The 18,756-nt window shown below is 34.6% G+C and overlaps 1 pseudogene; it reads right to left on the minus strand.

Annotated features, from left to right (window-relative positions):
* Positions 1 to 1,941: 1,941 nt before the first annotated feature.
* LOC131057502 (expansin-A15-like) lies at positions 1,942 to 9,783 on the minus strand (annotated as a pseudogene).
* Between the last annotated feature and the right edge of the window lie 8,973 nt (positions 9,784 to 18,756).

The raw sequence follows: 18,756 nt of genomic DNA on the forward strand, positions 1-18,756 counted from the left end.
AACATCATGGCAATATTCTAAACACTACTACTTTGATGGCATAAACTCCTTAACTTTGTCTAGATGGTCATATTCTTTGCAAATTCATTGACTAGAAACCTTGAATTTTTAAGGACTCTCCTTCATATCTTACAACTTCAAACCTATTCATTTATAAGGGAATTTAGGAGTCCATGAATGTAAAATAGTAATGTAAATTTATATAATATCAAGTGCTATGTATGAGGTAGTCATAGTCATTTTTCACTGCGAATGACTTCCACTTCTACAAAATATAAGTGGTCTAACAAGCCTTTGGCTTGGGGAACTCATCTTCAACATTGATTTGAATTCCAAAGATTTGTCATGCTACCATTTATGACTTTGTAATGTTTTATTTGCCTTTTATGTAGTCATACAAACCTTAAACTTTGAACTATACTTTGTTGTGTTTTCAATAGCTTGATTATTTTCATGAAAATCCAATTGGAATAAACCATTAAGATCTCTAGGTTTTAAATAATTATCGCATGTACATGATGTTGTGTGAAGAAATATATTAGTCTATAAGAGTTAAAAAATTTATTTTACGTCCTTATCAACCCCTTTGCACTGGATCTTCTCACCTACCTGCCTTGAATCTAGGGTTTTAAGAACTTGCATAACAAAAACTCTTGGAGGTAAAAAATATAGTCTATTATTCAATTGCTAGGGTTGAAAATGGGCTATTTCATTCCTCATGCTTTCTCCTTTATTAAGTTGGACCCACCAATATAATAAATCATGAGCTCTATAAACTCTAACAACCCTAAAGAGTTTCAAGTGTCCACCACATTACATATTGCTTAACTAATATTAAAGTGCGTTGTTCAAATTGTAATAATCGCACATCCAATTAGTTCATTAATTTACATAGGTCAAATATTTTTTTGAAATGTCTAACTATTTACTTTCCATGTTGGTTGAGAATTATCAGAAACGAATGCTTGATTTACATTCACACCCATCTCAAAGAGAGTGCTAATTTTTTATAGTAATTGCAGACTAATATCAATTCCCATTCAGTTTTGGACAAATTTTGATGAAATGTCTTAATGCACTATTACATATTAGCAAATGTTAGACTCTTGTTCTAGGTTTGGCTCATGGCCTACTGATAATCCCAATTCGTGTCACTTTTATATACTCTTACATCCATGCATTTCACCCTATTTCAAAACACATTTTCATATATTTATCATTTACACGTCATTTATTAGCCTATATTGCACCCATATCCAAACAGTCATTTAGTGCCTTGAAATAGCACTTTTTATCCTTGGTTAATATTGAGTGCCCCCAAATTGACCCTATTTTTTTTTTAATTTTAAAATTGTAAATTCATGTCCTTATGTGAAAACTATCATGAACTCACTCTCTACATGTTTGTACAATTTAACATTGCGTTTTCTTAATTAAAGTTATTTATCTATACTATCACTTAATAAATGAAATGATAGAAAAGCTTAAACAAAAGAATATTTGAATTTGCAGTTTAACGAACCTATTACATCATAATCATAAACTAAATTTATAGGTTTTTTCATACCGTGTTTGATTATTTTCTTAAACCTTTGAAGCTAATTTGAATATAGGTTTGGTTAAAAATGATTAAGGCACAATAATACATGTGATGAAAAAATCCACACCTGCATCCACCCTATACATATATACATATAACCAGTGATAACCTGACTAAAAAAAATAATAACCATCCATTTCTCAATGGAAATGGAATGTCACCTAGTCCAAGAAGGCAAACAAGTCTGAAACAGGGAAAAAAAAAGAAAATAGCAAGGACGAGCGGGCGCCACTCATGAAGCACCTCCGCAGCATCATCTTCGCCTTGTAATATGCACAGCTGAACAGTGAAGCACTGCATTTGACGGTACTAAAATCTGGAGAACTCCGCCGGAGTTGCGGTTAGAATTGTCGTCCCTCGAAAGTCTGGCCGAACTGCCACGAGTTGGGAACCACCCCGCGGGAAATGACGCTCCTCCCATCGCTGGTGGTCACTCTGAAAGACAACGTCTGCCCCATCATGTTCAAATGGCTCTGCCAATTTTGGCCCCAATTCCGCTTCAGACTTTGCCAGCCGGAATTACCAGGGATTTGCGGGTGCTTGGCCTTCACGTAAACGGCCACCACGTCTCCGGCTCCTCCAACATTGGTGACCAGCACCATCTGGTAATACTGCGACCCCAATATGGTAAACCTCATTCCTCCCTTCTTCACGCATTCCACCCGCCTGTAGCGGACGGGTACAACACCGCCCTTGTATAACGCAATCTGCTCGAACGCAGGCACCGCCAAATCGAAGTGTGAGAGAGGAGGATTGCACCACCCGCCCGCATCGTTGGCCTGGGCAAAGTTGGGCGGGCAGAAGTTGGTGGCGGTGACGGTGACTGTCTTCCCTGGCAGACACCACTGCGGATCCTCCTCCGCCTTGCATTGCAATTCGTAACATCCTCCGCAGCTCAGCCCATCATTGAACAGTGCGGTGCTCAGAGCAGCCGTGTATATGCCGTACCCTTGCGCGGGCAGGTTGCCGTACCCACACGCACCTCCTGTGCATTCAATACAAACCGGATTTAAAAAAATTTATAACGAAATCCGTTGAATTTCAATGAGATTGCACATGCATATAATGTAAATATACCCATAGTTCCAGACTCATCGTAGCCTCCATAGAAAGTGGCGTGGGCATCTTGCCACTACTGCTTCGCGTGGAAATGACCGTGGCCATGGCGTGCGCAAACTGGGAAAAGCATACACCAAAATGTTAATGCCAGTACTGCCAAAGCGACCGAACGTGCCAATACAGATGCCATTCTTCTTTCTCGTCTGGTATGAAGTCCGACCTAAAATTATCTGGATAATTGGTCTCTCGAAAGTAGTTGTTTGTACATGCAATGGAGGAAAGGTTCTTATATAGTGTATCACATTGAGCTAGGCAATTCTCAACGTCAATCTAATTGGCTAGACACTACTGTGAATCTTTACCAAAAATAACAAGAAAAACAAACTCCTTGTGATGGAGAGAATGTTTTAGATCCGCTGTTAACGGCTCGCTTTCCGGGGGTTATTATACAAGTTTGAATAAATCCCGGTGTTTCTGTTGGATAAATTTACCTGTATGGCGACATGGTATTCTGATTTAGACAATGTCTTTAATTAATATCTTGTAAGTCGAACTGAATGTCTGCATGATATGTTTGCCAGGTATTGAAAGTCGAAGAGAGTTCTCAGAAAACGACAATTCCTATGAGTAAGCGTGAATGGCCTTTTTTATTCATCGTTAGAATCTTCCATACGACCTGTTCCACCTTTTGCATTACAATTTACAAGCGTCATAAAATCTCTAGGATAATCAAATAAAACAAATAAAAGTATGCAACTTATATCGGAAAAATTAAAAATGTTAGTTTAAACAAATTAAATGTAATAGATGTGGGCAATTTATTTTTGGGAAAAATGATAAAGAATTAGTGATACTAAATAGAATTTAATTGTATAGGTACAAATGATTAGTATTCATTATTTTATAACTTTTTAAGTTACAATTTAAAAAAATAAAATTAGACTTAAGTTTCGTGAAATATAATCTAAATATTGTAGCAATCATTTTATAGAATCTTGTCGTAGAGATCTATTTGTCTTTGTCTACATTTTGTCTAAATCCATTGTTCTGAACATTTTTTCTAAATCCATTGTTCTGAAATTTACAAACATTGCTAAGTCAAGTTCATACAAGTACACCACTATTTCAATTGGCTTGAAAGTTATAATCAAATGATCAAAGGATAAGATGCACAAAATAGGCAAATAGGATACATGGCTGTAATGCAATGAGTTGCTTTAAAGGTTCAAATCCCATTGTGTCTTTGTGTAAACACTTAACATTTCATTATATATAAATTACACAAATTTATTACTTAAAATACAAAAGTATGAGACCAAGTTGTGTAAGCAAGTACCAAGTATACTCATAATGGTTATTATTTAAAAGAATATGAATCCGACTTAAAAATTGCAAATTTTGGGATCAATCAAAAGGCATCAAGATTGATTGACGATAGAAAGTTTTGGTTTTAGGAAATAAACAAATGTGTGGAGATGATTATAAATATAGGCTAATAAATGACATGTAGATGATGAATATAAGGGAATGTGTGTAAATATGGATGGGCTCAAGGCACTCAAAATCAATCAGGAATAGAAAGTGCCACTTTTCAATCAATAAATAAATGTATAGAATGGTTGCAAATACAAGCTCATCAATGGTGTGCAAATAAGGAAGAAATGGAAACGTGTGTGTAAATATGGATGGGCTCAAGGTACCCTAGAACAAATGTGTGGAGAGGGTGTAAATGTAGTTAAATAAATGATATACAAATGATGAATATATGGAATGTGTGTCTAAATATAGACAAGATAACGTTGAATGAAAGTAAATAATTTTAAATGAATTCAAAATGGGTAGGGGTAGGTATTGTGTAACACTATGTCAATTATTGATATGTAATTGTCTTTAACACATTTCATTGAAATGGGTCCAAACCTAAATGAGAATTGGTGTGGGTATGCAATTTTTTCTATTCCAATTTGCCCTAATTTTCAGATGCATGTGAAACTAAAATGCTAATGTATTTCAAATTATGTGAAAAATTTCAACAAGCATGAAACAAAAAATGTTCAAATATTTCAAAAGGTTATTTCATCAATTCAAATTAATGGGTTGAGTGAGTGCAACATCATCAACAACAAAATAAAATTCCTGAGTGACAATCAAAATGCTAAAAAATAGAGTTATGTAACAACACAATAAAATCAAATGACGTAACATAAAATTATAAATAATATAATAATAGAAGTTGTAGTAAATTAAATAAATTTTATAAAATAATAATTCAGTTTAAAATGATAACTCATTTTAAAATGATTTCTAATTAGTTTGATAAAAAAATGATATTTTTAGAAATGTAATCGATTATATTCTAGAAAAAAAAGAGTAGGTATCATTCTATACAATCTAATTTAAAGAAAAAAATATTGATAAGAAATTCTTTTTTAATAATTAAAAGAGACGTGATTGTATGTAACACATTTTTTTATTTTTTTAATAAATATAAATAATATAGATATCTTTACTACTAGAGTTTAACATGACTATCACTTACGCTTTTAAAAACCATATTGATTTTTTCCTTCTTAGAAAAAAAATTGCTGCACTTTTGTGAAATTAAAAAATCCTTAATAGTTACTATTGCAATGTACTAATTTTCTTCTTAGAATTGACTTCTCAATGTCTTATAAAATGCTTGAAGGTCAAGCTAATATTCTAAACACTCCTACTTTCATAGAATAAACTCCATGGTGTACATGGTCATATTCTTAGCAAACGTGCTGACAAGAAACCTTAGATCTTCCAAGGATTCTCCATATCTTAAAACTTCAAACCTATTCATATTTTTTTGGGTGGTGGTGGTGATGCCATCAGAACATTTAGGAGTCCACAAATGTGAACTACTGATGTAAATATTTATAATATCGAAGTGCTAGCTATGAGGCAGCCATACTCATTCTTCATTGGGTAATGACTTCCACTTCTACATCATATAAGTGATCTAACTAGGATTTGTTTAGTGGTATTTTGAATTCGATAGAGTTATTATCCTACCAATTATGACTTTGTTGTTGGAGAATATTACATTAGCAGATATATTTAGTTTTATTATTTAATAATAGTTTTAGTTTAGATTAATAAACTTTAGTAGTTATGGTTTGGTTTTGGAACTGTTAGTTCTAGTTTACAACCATATCGCCATTTTAAGGTTGTGCCTGGAATCAATAATCATCAAGTTCTCATGTGGTAATAGAGCCATGAACTTTGGTGATTCATAGTGCAGAAAAGTGAAAGTTGATGGTGTCTAATCATCTGTGTAATTCCAAAGCGAGGTAATAATATCTTCTAAGCGTGGAAAATGGTGTGTGGAATCTCCAATGTCCAAATCATTGTAGGAGTATGAAAAGAATACGACATTATAAATTCATTTATAATAAGTCAAGTTGTATTTGAATTTGCTGAGAGTTCTGAAGCACATTTCTAAAGGTATCTACAAATTTCTTTAGTATAAGAATATTGATGTATGTGATGTTTTATGCGTTCATTAAGGAGGTATAAGTAGTTATAAAGTTTTTCATGGAAAAGCTAGTTTATATATACAGGGTAAATTAATATTTAGTTATTTTTAGATGAAAAACTATCTATGGGACATTGTGAGTGGAATTATAAAAAAAATCACAAGATTCAAATGGAGCAATAAAATGGATGGATAAAGATCATCGGGCCACAATATTGATTGCTCTTGGTTTATCCAATGCACATTTGCATGACATTGATCTATCAAAGATGTCAACGAAATATGCAATGGGCTTAATTCTTTATTTGGTTCACAAGCTTCAAGTGCTAAAATGTCCTTAAAGCAAGAACTTTTTGGTTTGAAGATGAAAGAGGTAGACAATATTGTTCAACATATTAGTACATTTTGTTTCCTCCTTAATCAAATTGCAAGTGTAAGCTCTAAGGTTGATCATGTGATTGAATGTTAAGGCAATCTTACTAAGTATGCCTTAAGTTTTGATTATATGTTTTTTTGGTTTGAATAAAATGAATCCCAGTTTGGAAATTGCGATTTTTTCTTTGATTGATGAAGGAAGTAGAGTTAATAAGAGTAATTTAATTATTGAGGAAAGTTCTTTTCTTAATAAGAATATTATTGTCGTAAAATTGAACATGCGCAATGAATTGCATTCAATGGTCTGAAGGTCTCATCAATGTGAAGTTGAAGAAAATTGAATCTCTCAATGCGATTGAAGGAGAAACACACTATTGTGGGTTTGCAGTGCATAGGGAAGACTCATCTCACCATAAATTTGATGAAAGATAAGTGCTTTAAAGATTAGAGAAGACACTAATGGAGGCAGGAGGTCTTTTATCATCTTGAGCTAGCTTCCCACTCAATGGTGATTTATTGGATGGGAATCTCCTTTAACATTTGTGTTTTCAGAAAAGAGAGGGGATTGTTGTTATATTACACTAGCATATAGGTTTAACTTTAGCTTAGATTAATAACTTAAATTGCATTTGTGATTAAGTTTTGTAATTTCTGACCATCTTCCAACTATTTTGCCTATCTAAAGACACCCACTTTGATTCAATATCAATCAAGTTTTGTTTCTACTTATCTCTCTCTTTCATATGGTATAAGACCTAGTCTTGGATGAGAGAATAGAAAGTGGTTTTGAAATATTTGTCTTCAAAAGATAAATACTATGGCACGACATCTAATCCATGATGGGTAAAAGTGTCTGTGCATTCAAAACATGAGATGGATACATGGCATTGGAAACGTGTGATATGAAGGCATTAGAAGAGTAAATGTTACACGTGTGGCAAAGGTTTGTTGAGATTCTCGATCCTACACACTTACCACAAGTAAATAATTGGTTGATGTGTGAAGAAGACTAATTAGATGGATACAAGAAGGTAATGAGATAAATTTCCTATAGAGTGAGCCATTTTTCTCAATCAATTTTTAGTGGTGTAAGGCATGCATAGAAGTTATAGAATATGAGGAAAGGTGTTGAAATATGTTGAAAGTATTTAACTTAAGGTCTAAAATAACACACATAGTATCATAATAACATTGTGACTAATTAATCCTACAACATGATATATTATTTCCCCAAGATGACTTCCTTCCAAGTGTATCTATTTTAGGTATAAATCAATTAATGATAGGAAAATATTTAAGCGAGACCTAAAATGTGTTAGGATTCCCTTTTGTTAAGATTCGTAATTATTCTTATTTAGAATTTCAATGCATGTCAATAAGTCAAAATTAAGTTGAACGGTGAAAATAAGATATTTACTAGTGCCCAAAAAATTAGGATACCAACCAAAATGTAATAACTAATAAAGGGAATACAATATTACCTAGGGCTAACTTTAGAAAAATATTATGAATAGACGGTAAGAGCTCATTAATAAATTTCCAAAAATTATTCATTTGCAAGAAAAAAAAGATTTTTGGTAAATTGAATGAGCTAAGAAGTCAAAATGAGTTATTTGGACTTCAAATAGAAAATATATATACAAATTTAGAAAAACTACCCACAACACTATGAAATGATTAAAAGCATCTTTTTGACACCTATTAAAACTAAAAGATATTAAATATTGATGATAAGTTGAGTCTCCCAAAATAAAACTTCCTCCTTATATTCGAAATATAGGTCGCAAACACAATTATTGACTTGAAAACATTGTTCACAGTCATAAACATTTTTTACACTAGAGACACTATTGACATTAAAAAAACATTGTTCATGTCAAAAATACTATTCACATTGGAAACACTATTCACCACCAAAACAATTATTCACCTAATTGTACAACATCAAAAAGAGTTGTGCCACAAGATCTTGAGTCTAAATCTAACACGCTTTGTATGGATCTAAGAGTTTTGACCAGTTTTAAGCATGACAGTGACTCATTTTTATAATAGGTTGTGTCATATGAAACCTTCTTGTAAAACCCTTAAATAAAGAGAAAAACCTTGTATATTTTCAGCTTAGATACCATTTCAATAATAGATAGTTTTGCAAAAGCCATATTACCATATGTAGTTATAATTTTTCTATAAAATAATATAATAGAGAAAACATATGAAAAAAATGAAGAGGTTCATTCATTATTTTGATTCACAAATAAAAGTACTAGAAGATATACATTTATATTCTCTAAGAAAAAACAAAGCAGAAAGAAATTTTATGATGCATGCCACAAAATTGACAAAATAATAATAGAAAATAAATTCCTAATTAAGAGTGCCTAATAAATTATGATAATATGTGAATATAAACTCAAACCAATGATAAATCTTTACAAAACTTGTTCATGAACCTACATGGGCCCTTAGATCATCAATCACTATATTGACGATGCAGTTGTTGCATTTCGTATAAAGATAAATAAATACACCTAAGGTTCCCTTGCGAAGAAATAAGGCACACCTTTTGTTTAGCTATCAACTTTAACCAATAGTACACTAGTAGATTAAAAACATACGAAAATGTTCCCATAGGAGTAAATTGTTTACGTAATGAAACTCTATTATATTAGATTAGAGGGTAAGTGTGGTGTGCATCACTAACAAGTTTAAGTATAGCCACCAATATAATAAATCATGAGCTCTATAAGTTCTAACAACCCTTAAGAGTTTTGAGTGTTTACCATATCACACATTGCTTACTTAATAATTCATTGTCATTTAAGTGTGTTGTTTGACTTGTGATGATCTTACATCCAATTACTCTAAAAGACAACGTCTGCCCCATCATGCTCAATTGGCTCTGCCAATTTTGGACCCAATTTTGCTTGAGACTTTGCAAGCTAGAATTACCATGGATGTGCGTGTCTTTGGACTGCACGAAAATGGCCACCACATCTCTGACCCCTCCAACATTGGTGAAACTAAGGTTGTGCCTGGAATCAATAATCATCATTTTAAGGTTGTGCCTGGAATCAATAATCATCATTGGAAATGTGTGATATGAAAGCGTTATAAGAGTAAATGTTACAAGTGTGGCAAATTTTTGTTGAGCTTCTCGATCCTACACACTTACCACAAGTAAATAATTGATTGATGTGTGAAGAAGACTGATTAGATGGACACAAGAAGGTAATGCGATAAGTTTCATATAGAGTGAGCCATTTTTCTCCATCAATTTTTAGTGGTGTAAGGCATGCATAGAAGTTATAGAATATGGGCAAAGGTGTTGAAATATGTTGAAAGTATTTAACTTAAGGTCTAAAATAACACACATAGTATCATAATAACATTATGACTAATTAATCCTACAACATGATATATTATTTCCGCAAGATGACTTCCTTCCAAGTGTATCTATTTTAGGTATAAATCAATTAAGGATAGGAAAATATTTAAGCGATACCTAAAATGTGTTAGGATTCCCTTTTGTCAAGACTCGTAATTATTGTTATTTAGAATTTTAATGCATGTCAATAAGTCAAAATTAAGTTTAATGGTGAAAATAAAAAATTTACTAGTGCCCAAAAAATTAGGATACCAACCAAAATGTAATAACTAATAAACTGAATAAAATATTACCTAGAGCTAACTTTAGGAAAATATTATGAATAGACGAGAAGAGCTCATTAATAAATTTCTAAAAATTATTCATTTGCAAGCAAAAAAGATTTTTGGTGAAATGAATGAGATAATAAGCCGAAATGAGTGATTTGGACTTGAAATAAAAAAATATAGATACAAATTTAGAAAAAACTACTCACAACACTATCAAATGCTTAAAAGCATCTTTTTGACACCTATTAAAACTTAAATATTGATGATAAGTTGAGTCTCCCAAAAAAAAACTTCCTCCTTATATTTGAAATATAGGTCGAAAACACAATTCTTAACTTGAAAACATTGTTTGCAGTCATAAACATTTTTTACACTAGAGACACTATTCACATTAAAAAAACATTGTTCATGTCAAAAATACTATTCACATTGGAAACACTAGTCACCATCAAAAAAATTATTCACGTGATTGTACAACATCAAAAAGAATTGCACCACAAGCTCTTAAGTCTAAATCTAATACGCTTTCTATGGACCTAAGTGTTTTCACCATTTTTTAAGCATGACAGTGACTCATTTGTATAATAGGGTGTGTCAAATGAAATGTTTTGGTAAAACCCTTAAATAAAGAGCAAAATATTGTATATTTTCAGCTTAGATACCATTTCAATAATAGATAGTTTTGCAGAAGCCATATTATCATGTGTACTTATAACTCTTCTATAAAATAATATAATAGAGAAAACATGTGAAAAAAATGAAGAGGTTCGTTCATTCATTCAATTCACAAATATAAGTACCAGAAGATATACATTTATATTTTCTAAGAAAAAACAAAGCAGAAAGAAATTTTATGATGCATGCCACAACATTGACAAAATAATAATAGAAAATAAATTCCTTTTTAAGAGTGCCTAATAAATTATGATAATATGTGAATATAAACTCAAACCAATGATAATTCTTTACAAAACTTGTTCATGAACTTACGTGGGCCCTTAGATCATCTATCGCGATAAAGTTGTTGCATTTCGTATAAAGATAAAAAAATACACCTAAGAAGTTTCCCTTGCGAAGAAATAAGGCACACCTTTTGTTGAGCTATCAACTTCAACCAAGAGTACACTAGTAGATTAAAAACATACGAAAATGTTCCCATAGGAGTACATTGTTCACATAATGAAACTCTATTATATTAGATTAGATGATAAGTGTCATGTGCATCACTAACAAGTGGAAGTATAGGCACCAATATAATAAATCATGAGCTCTATAAGTTCTAACAACCCTTAAGATTTTTGAGTGTTTACCATGTCACACATTGCTTACCTAATAATCCATTGTCATTTATGTGTGTTGTTTGACTTGTGATGATCTTACATCCAATTAGTCTGAAAGACAACGCCTGCCCCATCATGTTCAAATGGCTCTACCAATTTTGGCCCCAATTTTGCTTGAAACTTTGCAAGGTAGAATTACCAAGGACGTGCGAGTGTTTGGCCTTCACGGAAACGGCCACCATGTGTCTCACCCCTCCAACATTGGTGACACTACGGTTGTGCCTGGAATCAATAGTCATCATTTTAAGGTTGTGCTTGGAATCAATAATCATGATTGGAAATGTATCATATGAAGGCATTAGAAGAGTAAATGTTACATGTGTGGCAAAGGTTTGTTGTGCTTCTTATTCCTACACACTTACCACAAGTAAACTTACCACTTTTGAACTAAATGGATATGATGGTAGTGTATAGAAATCAAAATCTGCATTTAGAGCTTCTGTCTCTAACCCATCAATGACAAGAAGTAGAGATACCGGCCATAGTTATGAATCTAGATCTAGCAGAGATGCTGATGATGAAGACAACTTAGTGGAACTTGAAGCATTGTTGGCAAAACGTCTGCCTAGAGGTACTGGTAAATATAGAGGCAAGCTACCTTTAAAATGTTTTGCATGCAACAGGATTGGTCATATAGCAGGAAACTTCCCTATTAGTGAAAATGATTACAAGAGAGACATATTTAAGAAGTACATGGGTAAAGGCAAGAGGGATTGTCTTGTAGCTATTGACATTGATATTACTGATGATGAATCTGATGATGACGCTAGTGAAGACATTGTGTTTGTAGAAATTAAGGAAGAAGTATTAGATCAGAAGGCATTAGTATCCAGAATGTATAACTCTAATGATTGGATCATTGATAGTGGTGTGGTCAGATTTGGCAATGAATCACCCTGTATGGTAAAAGGTAAGGGAGTTATTTCTCTTAATGGGAAGAGCAGTGCTGATGATGCCTATTGGGTTGAAGGCCTAAAGCACAATCTATTAAGTGTGGCACAACTTAATGACAGAGGTTACCCACTAGATTTTAGAAATGGCATATGCAAAATATTTGACAACAAAGGTGAATTGATTGCATCCGACAAACAGATGAGAGGTAATCTATTTCATCTCAATCATAAAGTAAGCAACTGTTTGATTGCAAAAATAGATGATAGCTGGCTTTGGCATAGGAGATTTTGTCATATAAATTATGACAATATTATTAAGGTAAGCAAGTCTAAGACAGTAAGAGGTCTTCCTCAGCTAAAGAAACTGATTAATGCTCTTTGTAAAGAATGTCGGTTAGGAAAGATGACTTCTTCAACTTTGAAGAGCAATTCCTTCTTAGCAGAGCACTTGTTAGATTTGGTTCATACAGATCTATGTGGACCAATAAGAACAAGAATCATTCAAGGTGATAGATATTTCATGATCTTCACTGATTATTGTTCAAGCATGATGTGGGTCACATTCTTGAAGGATAAGAATGAAGGTTTTGGTAAATTCAAGGCATTCAAATCCTTAGCTGAGAAAGAGAGTGGGAAAAAGATAAAATGTCTAAGAACAAATCAAGGCGGTGAATTCACTTCTACAGAGTTCACTAAATATTGTGATGATAATGGTATCAAGTGGCAACTTTCTGCACCAAAGACACCACAAGGGAATGGTATAGGAGAGAGAAACAACCGGTCAGTGGTTGATGCTGCTAGAACTATGTTGATACAAGGAGGTGTATCAGAAACCTTTTGGAAAGAAGCTGTAAGTAAAACTATCCACATAATGAACCGAGTTTTGGTAAAAAGATGTACGGAAAAAACCCCATATGAATACTGGTATGGGAGATCACCTGATGTTAGCTATTTTAGAATATTTGGTAGCAAATTTTTTATTGAAAGAGGTGACTACATAAGCAAGTTTGAAGCTAAGTGTGATGAAGGCATATTTCTTGGCTATTCCACCAAGAGTAAGGCCTATAAATGCCTCAAAAATTGGACACAAAAAATTGTTGAGAGTGTTGATGTTCATGTAGATGAATGTCCTGAAATATCAGAAGGAACCAGTTCCGAGAAGAAGGATGAAGATCCTTGCATTTTTCTTTTAGAACCACAACCTATTAAATCATAAACCGGTAAAGCAAATCCTGATGTACTTGTTCAACTGGAACAAATAAATTTAGAGGAAGATGACAATGAAGAAGCTGAACCTGAAGAGAATGATCATGTTTTTCCTAGGTATGTGAGACTGAATCACAGTCCTGAACTGATAATTGGGGACAAGGATGCCAGAGTACTAACTATAAGGAGAATAAGAGATAACTCTTGCATGGTATCCACCTTTGAACCCAAAAATGTTAAAGAGGCATTTGGTGATGATCATTGGGTGAAAGCTATGGAGGAGGAGTTGGAACAAATTGAGAAGAACAACACTTGGACCCTGGTACGTCGATCGGTAAACAAGAATGTTATAGGTACTAAATGGGTATTCAGAAAGAAGTTAAATGAAGATGGTGTTGTAGTTAGCAATAAGGCCAGATTAGTATGCAAATGTTATGCGCAAGAAGAAGGAGAAGACTATGGAAAATTTTTTGCACCAATAGCAAGACTGGAAGGTGTGAAAACACTACTTGCATTTGCAGCTCATAAGAAGATCAAAGTATACCAGATGGATGTCAAGTCTACATTCTTGAATGGGATATTGGAAGAAGAGGTTTATATAGAGCGGCCTTATGGTTATGCATTGCTAGATAAGGAAGACATGGTATGCAAATTGCATAAAGCTTTGTATGGACTAAAGAAGGAACCTAGAGCACCGTATGAATGACTTCACACTCATCTGATGAAGATAAAGAATGGTATTTTCATTACTCAATTCAAGTATGTGAAGGAGGTTTTGAAGATATTCGATATGAGTGACTGTAAACCAGTTGGAACCCCAATGGTTACAAGTTGTAAACTATCCAAGGAAGATGCATCTAAGTCTGTAGATGAAAAGGAATTCAGGTCAATAATTGGCAAACTACACTATATTGTTCACCATTGACTAGACATTGCCCATAAAGTTGGTATTGTGCCTAGATTTCAGAAGAATCTAAAGGAGGCACATCTGATGGCAACTAAGAGAATCTTTAGATATATGAATGGTACTGTTGATTATAGATTATGGTATCCATATGGTGGAGATTTTGACTTGGAGGCATACACAGATGCTAATTGGGCAGGAAATATTGATGACCGAAAGAATACTACCGGTGGAACATTCTTTCTAGGAGGAAGGCTAGTCTCATGGAGTAGTAAAAAGTAGAGTTGCACTTCACAATCTACTGTTGAAGCTGAATATTTTGCAGCTTATATGAATTGCACACAAGCTATGTGGATGAGGCATATTTTGGAACGTTTGAAGATGAAAATCTTAGAACCTATACAGATGTTGTGTGATAATACAAACGCAATAAATGTTTCTAAAAATCCTATTTTGCACGCAAGGAATAATAACATTGAATTGAAATATCACTTCTTTGGGGATAAAGTTCAAAGTAAAGATGTTATCTTGGAGCATGTTTTTACCAAGGTGCATCTTCCATATATCTTTACCAAAACTTTGCTTTAGACCACTTTTGAGTATCTTAGAAAGCAATTGGGGGTTGTCTGTCTTCATGAAGTCAGTTGAACATGATGTTGATTGCATCCGTCCCTGAATTACTTGTAGAATCTTCTATGAATTAATGAAGGAGTGGATGTATTCCACAGGGGGAGCATCAAGTTGTAGAATAACACTGTTACATAGTGAGAGTAGAATTACATGTTTTACTTTCACTTTGGCATTGTTGTCAAAGGGGCAGAAGAATTATGTGATTGAGCAGAAGAATTATGTGTCTGACAAGGTGAATACTTGGTAATGTAAACTAGGATGTCTATTCACTAGTGGCAAGCTGAAGACACACAGAGCAAGGTGAATACTTGGTAATGTTAATCAGGATTCCTATTCACCAGTCTCAGCAGCAATCAAAGGTGCTGATATTTGTATTGCCATCAATGCCAAAGGGGGAGATTGTTGGCATTTTTAGTTTGTTTGGGATTTTGCATAGAGATTGCATTAATGATATGTTGTCATTGATGTCAATTGAACCTATAAAAGGTATTCATGTTATTGCTGATATTGTTGTTTTTGATATTGTCTTGTAACCGGTAAGAAGAGAGTTGTACAAGATGTTGTAACCGGTGTATGTAAAGTTTGTGAGTTGAACCGGTGTACCTGTGTGAAGGGTTAAACCTTTCTATGTAATGTAACTGGTAAAGCCTATCAGCTGTTAAACCCTAACCAATCAAGTTTGTTGGTTTATTAACTGATGAGCGGTAATGATGGAGACACGTGTGATCACTGTATGAGGATAAATTTAAATTAGTTTGGCGTGTTTTCTTATTGTCTAGGGAAGGAGCAAAGCGGATTGCATTTAATGCACAACATGTGATGAGTTACAAAATCCAATGGAGTGGTGATCATGAAGGGGTTGGAATTGTCTTAAAGAATGTGAAGAGATTGTTATGATTTGTAATGGTCAAGATTGAACCAACAGGTTTGTAATCTCATTTATGAGAATTAGGTTTTTGTTGTGTTACTGACCTAATTGATTTATATTTAAGGTCGATGAAGTTGTTTGTAAAGGTTGTTAGAAAGGTTGATAGAAAACCTATTGAGTGTGTGGTTTCCCAACCAGTGAATGGATCCGCACTTTGAGTGAAGGCAAATTGAAGCTTAGAAGGATTTGATCAAGCAAAGATAGTGCTACTCAGAGATATCAAGAAAACTTGTTTTTTCTAACAATTACAACAGAAGTAAAATCCCTTAACCGGGTAAGCTCTAACAAGCTTGGTTACTAATTAAATCCTCTAACAAGGTGTTCCATTAGCTCGGATTCTTAAATCCTCCAGTGAGGTTACTCCTAAAAGGGTATTGTGCTTCTAACAAGGCATATTTATAAATCCCTTAATCGAGTGATTCTTAACCGGAATTAGTTCTTAACAGGACTTATTTTAAAGCTCTAACAGGCTTTGGCTCCTAACAGGGCGAACTTCAAAAGAGTTCAGGTAGCTATCCTTGTGAGTCCCATCTCAACGTGGTTTTTACCCATTTGGGTTTTCCACGTATAAACATTTGTGTCAAGTGGTGAATGCTTTTGTGGCTATGATCTTATTTGTTGATTTGATTAACTTCTGATACGACATGTTAAGTATAAGCATTGAGAGATGAATATGTTGAGTTATGATTAAGCATTGTTGATGTTTACAAGATCGAAGGTGTTTACTATTAAAGTTGTCATATATGCACAATAAATTGGGGCTTTTTGATCCCAACATGGGCCGCCACCATTTTCATTCTCCCTAGCACACCTAGTGCAATTTCAGGGCTAGTTTTGAAAGAATTTTTAAGCACCTTGATTGTGCCGACATGCCATGATCTTGGCACAATCTTTTTTGTCCTTCGCCAACTCCTCCCTTCTAGTTAAGCCGTTAATGGATGTGACATTATCTGATCACTTCCACATCAGTTTTCACATTGAATGGGAGACACGTCAGTCTCGCGCATGCCAGACGCAATTCTTCCTCAACACTTCTTTGCTTGGTCATAAAGTCAGTATGGACCACATTCGCAAAGTTTGGAACTTGGAGTGTAGGCCAACTCACAATACAGGCTGGATTAGGTGGTGGAATGATGCCATCACCCATACCACGCACTTCTTGCACATTTATGGGCACCACCTGGCCATCTTTCACCAGTGGTCTTATGAGGCAACCACTGATGGTCTACTTTCTGCTAACAAAGCTTTAGTGGCTAGCCCTTTTTCTCCAACTTTGCAAGCTAAAGTTCCAGAATTGTGGCACAAAAAGCAAGTTCTAGACAATTATACTGCTAGAGGCATGCAAATCAAGGCCCGTTTGCACTGGCTTAAAATTGGTGATCGTGCCTCTAAGGAGTTTTTCTTGGCTTTGCGTGCCAGGCGCTCCTCTCCAGGAATTAAAAAGATCGAAGATGGCGTTCAAGTCCTTTCGGAGCTATCGGACATTCTACAGGCTTTTGTGCGTTGTTACGAGCATGTCTTCATTGCCCAAGACCCCACGCCTGAGCGCCAGTAGGCCCTGCAGGATTGCCTTGCTGTTGTGCCACATAGGCTGTTTGCAACCCAGAAATTTTTTTGTGACCAGTTACTTACACTGAAGGATCTGAAAGAGCCATTACTTTTCATGGCCAATGATAAAGCCCCGAGCTTTGATGGTTTTCCCTGTGAATTTTACAAAGCTCTCTGGGACTGTGCGGATCCCGACTTGTTTCAGGTTTATTTAGAGGCTTTTCATTCTAATTCTCTAAGAGAGCTGATAAATAAAGAAAATATTAAGTTCATACCTAAAGCCGGTGATCCTGAGGATATTTGCAATTGGCAGCCTATGACGCTCCTCAATGTTTCTTACAAAATTATTGCTAAAGCTCTTCCTTTAAAAATCCGTCATCTTTTGCCTCTCATTATGCGTCCGAAACAAACTGGATTTATCAAATCCAGGTATATTCTGGATAACATCATCGCCGTTTGGGAAGGCATGGAGTGGGCCCGACACTCCAACCAGAAGGCTGTTTTCATCAAAATTGATTTTTCTAAAGCCTATGATCGTATTGAATGGCCTTTCATTCTTGCCATGCTGCAAGCTTTGGGTTTTGGACCCAATTTTATCCAGTCTGTTCGTATGCTCTTTGCGGATGCCTCGGCCTATATCACCATCAATGGTCTATATTTGTCGGCTTTTGGCCTCTTCTTCTCTATTCGGCAGGGTTTCCCTTTAGCTCCCTTATTGTATGTACTTGCCGCTGAAGGGTTTGGTTATCTATTGGCTAATGTTGCATCTTTGTAGCGTGTTAAAGGCATTTCATTACCAAATTCTTAGTTGTAGTTACTCAATAGGCACTTTGTGGATGACTCTTTTCTCACTCTCTTGGAGGAAGAGGAGACTATTTGCGAGGCGCTCCAATGCCTCAATATATTCTTTCTTGCTTTGGGCTCCGCCATTTAGTGGCACAAGACACTTTGTTATTGGTAGTCTGTTCTACCTTTTCCTACTTGGCTACAACCTGTTGGCTGGAAGTGGATTGCGTTAGGTGAAACTTTCTAGTTTTTGGGCATTCCTTTTGCTTTTCAAGCCTCCCCAACGGAGCTTTGGCAGGTTGTGCTTGCTCGGGTGGAGAAAAAGCTAGCT

Source organism: Cryptomeria japonica, chromosome 7, assembly GCF_030272615.1.
Source record: "Cryptomeria japonica chromosome 7, Sugi_1.0, whole genome shotgun sequence".
Taxonomy (NCBI): Eukaryota; Viridiplantae; Streptophyta; class Pinopsida; order Cupressales; family Cupressaceae; genus Cryptomeria; species Cryptomeria japonica.